The sequence below is a fragment of the Mesoplodon densirostris genome, chromosome 9 (genome assembly GCF_025265405.1).
Source record: "Mesoplodon densirostris isolate mMesDen1 chromosome 9, mMesDen1 primary haplotype, whole genome shotgun sequence".
Lineage (NCBI taxonomy): Eukaryota > Metazoa > Chordata > Mammalia > Artiodactyla > Ziphiidae > Mesoplodon > Mesoplodon densirostris.
In genome coordinates this window covers 37,124,505-37,131,571 of record NC_082669.1, presented here as the reverse complement: position 1 = coordinate 37,131,571, position 7,067 = coordinate 37,124,505, and the positions used below count along the sequence as shown (strand labels likewise).

The 7,067-nt window shown below is 40.8% G+C and overlaps 1 pseudogene; it reads right to left on the bottom strand.

Moving 5' to 3' along the window:
• Positions 1 to 4,872: 4,872 nt before the first annotated feature.
• LOC132496006 (small ribosomal subunit protein uS5-like) lies at positions 4,873 to 5,721 on the bottom strand (annotated as a pseudogene).
• Between the last annotated feature and the right edge of the window lie 1,346 nt (positions 5,722 to 7,067).

Sequence of the window (7,067 nt, the reverse complement as noted above, 5' to 3'; positions counted from 1 at the left end):
TGGGATTGTTTCCTTAATTTCTCTTTCTGACAGTTCATTGTTAGTATATAGAAATCCAGCAGATTTCTGTGTATTAATTTTGTATCTTACAACTTTACTGAATCCATTGATGAGCTTTAGCAGTTTACTGGTGGCATCTTTAGGATTTCATATGTATAGTATCAAGTCATCTGCAAACAGTGACACTTTTACTTCTTCCTTTCCAATTTGGATTCCTTTTATTTCTTTTTCTTCTCTGATTCCTCCAAAACTATTGCTTCTCTCCAAAACTATGTTGAATAAAAGTGGCAAGAGTGGGCATCCTTGTCTTGTTTCTGCTCCTAGAGGAAATGCTTTCAGCTTTTTACTGTCTAGTATGATGCTAGCTGTACATTTTATATCATACTTTCTTTAAGTGAATGCATCATAATTTGCTCAGCCATTCACATGTGGCTAAGTATTTAGGTTACTTATCATTTTTCACTGTTATCAAATAAAGCAGCAATTAACATCTTTGTACCTGATATTTTTCCTGTACTTTGGATTTTTTTTTTTTTTTTTTTTTTTTTTGTGGTACGCGGGCCTCTCACTGTTGTGGCCTCTCCCATTGCGAAGCACAGGCTCCAGACGTGCAGGCTCAGTGGCCACAGCTCACGGGCCCAGCCACTCCGCGGCATGTGGGATCTTCCCGGACCGGGGCACAAACCCATGTCCCCTGCATCGGCAGGCGGACTCTCAACCACTGCGCCACCAGGGAAGCCTGGATTTTTTTTTTTTTAACTCAACACTACACTTTATTTTTTCTTTCAATATTTATTTATTTTGTTTATTTATTTTCCTTTTTATTTATTTTTTTTGGTTGCATAGGGTCTTAGTTGTGGCACATGGGATATTTGTTGAGGTATGTGGGATCTTTTTGTTATGGCGTGCGGTCCGCTTGGGCTTCTCTCTAGTTGTGGTGTGAGAGTTTTCTCTCTCTAGTTGTGGCTCACGGGCTCCAGGGTATGTGGGCTCTGTAGTTGTGGCGCATGGGCTCTCTCATTGAGGTGCGTGAGCTCAGTAGTTGTGGTGTGTGGGCTTAGTTCCCCTGCTGCATGTGGGATCTTAGTTCCCTGACCTGGGATCAAACCTGCGACCCCTGCATTGGAAGGCAGATTCTTTAACACTGGACCACCAGGGAAGTCCCTGGATTATTTCTTTAGAACAGATCTCCTAAAATTGAATTGAGTCAAACATTTAGAGTATATATTGCTACATTATTTCCTTATTCATTTTAATAATTTTCATTTCCGACCTATTTTACTTCACTTGTGTGAACACTTGATAATCTCATTTTTCAAAATATCTTTGCTGTTTTAATTGGAATTTCTTTATAGTTAGTGTGAACATTTCACTATGTCCTACATTGTTCACCAAAGTACTTTGTTCACCAAAGTACTATTGCATTTCTGTGTGTGAATTGCCTATTTGTGTATTTTGCCCAGTTCTATTTGGGCTTTTGAATTTTCTTATACACTTATATGAACTCTTTAAATATTAAGAATATTAATCCATTGTGATATATACAATGAAGAGCTATTTGGTTAACTGTCGCCTTTAAATCTGAATTTATTCAAGATAATTTTTGTGTTCTTTTTAGCTTTATTTCAAACAATTATTTATAATTATTTCCATATCATTATCTACTTTCAATGTCCATCACTAGCCCTTTTCAGACATTACAATTTTACTCTCAAGTTGTTAATTTTTATTTCTGTTTTATTCCATTTATCATCTTTATTAGGCTATCTGGGTAATAATACTACTTACTCAACACCAAACACTTTTCAAGTCTTACCTAGTTTACTTCTTACAAAAACCTTAGGTGGCTTCTGCTATTGTCTCCACTTTAACAACACACAAATCAAGGTTTGAGTAACCTGTCCAAAGCCAGTCAGTCGACAAGTGATGCAGTTAGAATTTGAAGCCTCCTGAGCATCACTTCATTCTCATCTTTCCCTTGATCGTACTGTCGTGTCCTCTCTCCCATTAATTCTGCAATTCATTTAAAAAATCTTCTTGTGCTATTAAGGGAGGTTTATTTTAATAGAAGACAGAGACTTACTCAGAGGGATGATTCACTAATGGAGTTTTAAGGATGCTACTAGAGGCTTATAAAGGCTATAGAACTTTCAAAGCACCAACTTAAGCCGTTGACCCACTGGTCTGATTTCTATAAAGCTATCTCTGACATCAGACACTCAACACTTACTGGTCTCAACAAGTATGTGTTGAATCTTTATTTGTGTAAGTTGCTGTGCTATTAAAATATAAAAAGAAATGCCTAATCATATAAAACAGTAGTAATGAATACCAAATGAGAGGTATAATTGGCCGTAGGATGGGGGTGGGTAAAAATCACTTCTGGTTAGTATAGACAGAGAAGGGTTCTCAGAGGAGTAAAATTCAGGCTTCTGTTTGTCATTGACTTGATACATGGCTAAATCACTTAGTTTTAAATTTATTTATTTTATTTTTATATTTGTCTGCGTTGGGTCTTCTTTGCTGTGCGCCGGCTTTCTATAGCTGGGGCGAGCAGGCTCTAGAGCGCAGGCTCAGCAGTTGTGGTGCATGGGCTTAGTTGCTCCACGGCATGTGGGATCTTCCAGGACCAGGGCTCGAACCCGTGTCCCCTGCATTGGCAGGCAGATTCTTAACCACTGTGCCACCAGGGAAGCCCAGTCACTTAGTTTTAAATTAAGTCAATTCGTTATCTTCTGATCACCATTTCACCCAAGTTAAGGCTGTTGCATCCATTGGTTAAACAATGTCAGGCAAAATAGCTTCCTTAGAGAGCAGTATATTCACATTAAGAACTTCTGTTTTAAGTGCATGCATGCATAGAAACAATCTGATGTAATCCAGCGTGAGTTCAGGTACAGTCATTCAATGCCCCCTGTCATTAAGATAGTCCTACGTCCTTTGTACGTGAAATTACTTACACACAAATGGGTGGAGAGTGTGTGGATCCTTGATTATTGTTGCCACAGCCATCATTTCTCTTGCTCTTTGGACTGAAACTTCAGGTGTATTCTTTCTCTGGCTCAGGTCAATGGAGTACATCAACATGAATTTGCATTCTTTTTTATAGACTAGTGAACCTTGATTTTGGACTCAGATTGGCTAAATAGAAGAGGTAGGAGAAATAGGGGAAATGAATTATTGGAGAAACCAGGGAGAGAAAAACACAGGATTTACAACAAAAGAGTCATGGGAAGAAGAACCTCCTGAAAAATTAAAAATTCTCTTCTTAGGAGAAGAAGGAAAAGTAGGTGAAAGCATAAGAGATAAAATGTAAGAGTGGCTTGAAAAGATAATGAAGGGTTAAGGGAGCTAGGATATACATGTTCATCTAAATATACAACCAGAGAGCCTTTACATTCTTCAAAATACATTTTTAGTCAATGCTTGTTGATTGATAGAAACACATGTAATGGATTTTCTATTAATGGAGGAATTTAAAGCTTCTGAAAATTCTACATTAAAGAAATAAAATATTTATTAACACATTTACAGAAATTAAAAAACAAGGAATTGGAATTAAGATTCATTTGTGAGGAGTTTAATAGGCTGTAAGATAAAGAGAACTAATGAACGTAGCTAAAATACTGGTGGTTCCACATCTAATATCTAATATTTCAATGCATTGAGAGAAACTCACCATTTATGGGACTTATATGGCAAATACACTTTACATTTAAAATTGAATTGTCTGGAAGTGTTGGTGAGGATGTGGAGAAAAGGGAACCATTGTGTACTACTGGTTGGAATGTAAATTGGTGCCATCATTATGGAAAACAGTATAGTGGTTCCTTAAAAAATTAAAAATAGAACTACCATATGGTTCCAGCAATTCCATTTCTGGGTATTTACCTGAAGAAACCAAAAACACTGACTCAAAAAGATATCTACATGCTCATGTTCCTTGCAGCATTATTTATAATAGCCAAGATATGGAAACAACCTAAGTGTCCATTGATGGATGAATAGATAAAGAAAATGTGGTATATATATATATACAAAACAATATTATTCAGCCATAAAAAAGAATGAAATCTTGCCTTTTTTTTTTTTTTTTGCAGTACGCGGGCCTCTCACTGCTGTGGCCTCTCCCGTTGCGGAGCACAGGCTCCGGACGCGCAGGCCCAGCGGCCATGACTCACGGGCCCAGCCGCTCCGCGGCATGTGGGATCTTCCCAGACCGGGGCACGACCCTGCGTCCCCTGCATTGGCAGGTGGACTCTCAACCACTGCACCACCAGGGAAGCCCAAATCTTGCCATTTTTGACAACATGGATGACCTTGAGGGCAGTATGCTAAGTGAACTAAGTCAGACAGAGGAAGACAAATACTGGATGATCTCACTTACATGTGGAATCTTAAAAACAAACAAAAAAACAAGCTCATAGATAGAAAGTAGATTGGTGGTAACCAGAGGCGGGGTGGGGGTGGGAGTGGGAAAAATGGGTGAAGGGAGTCAAAAGATACAAATTTTCAGTTATAAAATAAATAAGTCATGAAGATGTAATGTACAGCATGCTGACTATCGTTAATAATACTGTATTGCATATTTGAAAGTTACTAAGAGAGTAAAACCTAAAAGTTCTTATCACAAGAAAAAAAAAAACTCCAGGGGCTTCCCTGGTGGCGCAGTGGTTGAGAGTCCGCCTGCCGATGCAGGGGACACGGGTTCGTGCCCCGGTCTGGGAAGATCCCACATGCCGCGGAGCGGCTAGGCCCGTGAGCCATGGCCGCTGAGCCTGCGCATCCGGAGCTTCTGTTCCGCAACGGGAGAGGCCACAACAGTGAGAGGCCCGCGTACTGCAAAAAAAAAAAAGAAAAAGAAAAAGAAAACTATGTGGTGGCTATAGCTGGAGCCTGGGTCCTCTGAACGGAAATTCTGGTGTGGGTCTTTACAAGATGGTCAGTGAATTCCTGATACGGAGACTTGGTAAACACCATCTCTCCCCAGAGATCAGGAGTGAGATAACTGTAGGTCTTGGAAATGGCATCAAAAATTTGCCCAGGGTAGTGGTGCAGCCCCTGGCAGAGGTGTAGTGGTCGTCAATTCCGGCCTTCATCAGTAGCTTCTTGGGCACAGAGGCTGAGACATGTCAGTGCCCCTGGGGGCAGGGATGAAGCACACTAGCACAGAGCAACAGTGGCCAGTCACCTTGCAAGGGATGGTATGGGACTTGCCAATCTTGTTCCCCCAGTAGCCTGGCCGCATGGGGACGATGTGGAGCTTGGCCAAAATGATGACCCCACGGAGGGCAGTGGCTACTTCCTTAGAGCACTTGACACCCAAACCGACATGTCTGTTGTAATCCCCAGCGGCGTCAAATGCCTTGAACCTGGTCTTCTGGCCAGCACAGGTCTGCTTTTGCCAGGATTATCTTCAAGATTATCTTCAAGATAATCTTCAAGATTATCTTCAAACCTCATCCTTGAGGCATGCCCTCCAGGAAAAAGTCAGTGATCTCAGATTCCTTGATGGGCAGAGAGAGGAGATAGATCTCCTCCAGGGACTTGATCTTCACATCCTTGACCAGGTGGCCCAGCTTGGTGACAGGGAGCCACTCCTTGTCCTGCGTCTTGCCTCCGTGAGGTCCGCGGCCTCCTCGGAAGCCACCGCTGTCTCCCATCCCAGGCCCCCTCCCCCCCACCACCAGGCCCTTCCCCAGCACTGGCTTCATCCACCATCTGCTGTTTTTAAGGAGGAGAAGAGCGAGGTCAGTGCTACTTTGGATGGCAGACAGTTTCAAAGAAAATAAGGCAACTAGTCCGACAATGGTATTTATGATATCTCTGCCACAGGAAAAACACTACATGAACTGCAGTACAAACAAAAAAAGAATAAAACACACAATCCCAGTCTATCTGGGCCAGAAGAACTTGTATAAATAAAATAATCTACAATCTCCCTGAAGGCAGAATATAATGTTTACACCATCTGTCACTACAGTTCAGCACAGTTTTTGGCTTATGGCAGGCACTCACTAAATGTTTGTGGAACAAATATTGACTGAACTGAAGCCCAGAATTATGAAAAAATATCCCAGTAAGTATAAGCATAAATAATTTTTTAAAATTTAAGCAGCATAAAAATAAGACCCAAAAGCCTTTATATAATTTTATACTTAGTCCACGTTTTTCTGAGTCAACCTGTTCATTCACTTTTTTCTATTCCCTTAAAACATGTTTACTGAGCATTTACTATGTGCCAGACACTGTTTCTAGGTTCTTCAAACAAAATAGCTTGACATTTGAGTAAAGACCTGAAGAAATGAAGAAATGAGTGATATGGTACCGCTAATTTAAGGGAGTCAAGACATGCAAAGGGGCTGCTTTCTAAGGGGTTTCACTGGAAATTAATGAGGCTCAAAGAGGAAGTGTCTACTCCAGCTCTTTATTATCAGGAGTGGCTGGCAGTAATGTGAGATAGGAGTCAATGTCTTTAAAGTCAAAGACTGTGGCTTGGGAGTAGCTAGAATGACTACAAACGCCCGGAGGAAGAAGCATGCTTGGATGATCAAAGAACAGAAGGCTGATGAGACTGGAAGTGAATAACCCAGGGATGAGTAATAGGAGAGGAGGTCAGAGGTGAGAGGACCCAGGAATGAGTAATAGGAGATGAGGTCAGAGGTGAGAGGGGACCGGGTCTTGAAGGGACTTATAGGCCATAGGAAGTACTTTGGATTTTACTCTCAGTGAGAGGGGAAACCATTGACTTGACCTACTCTTAGCAATAGACCCTGGGGAGGGGAAGGTGGAGAGGGACTGTTAAAGAGGGTAAAGGTAGTGAATTGTGCATTTTTTGGATTTCTTGAGTTTCTTTTCCTCGATTTACATCTTTGTTTTTATGGAGCACATTTTTCTGTTTCTTCTGAATAAACAGCACACGGGAGATGAAAAAAAATAGGGGTAAAGGTAGAAATAGAGACCAATTTTGAAGTTCTTGCAATATTTGTGGTGACAGATGCTGGGGAAAGTGGCAATAAAGGTGTGAACTGACACTGTATTCACTCATTTTCTTTATTATTTAGGTA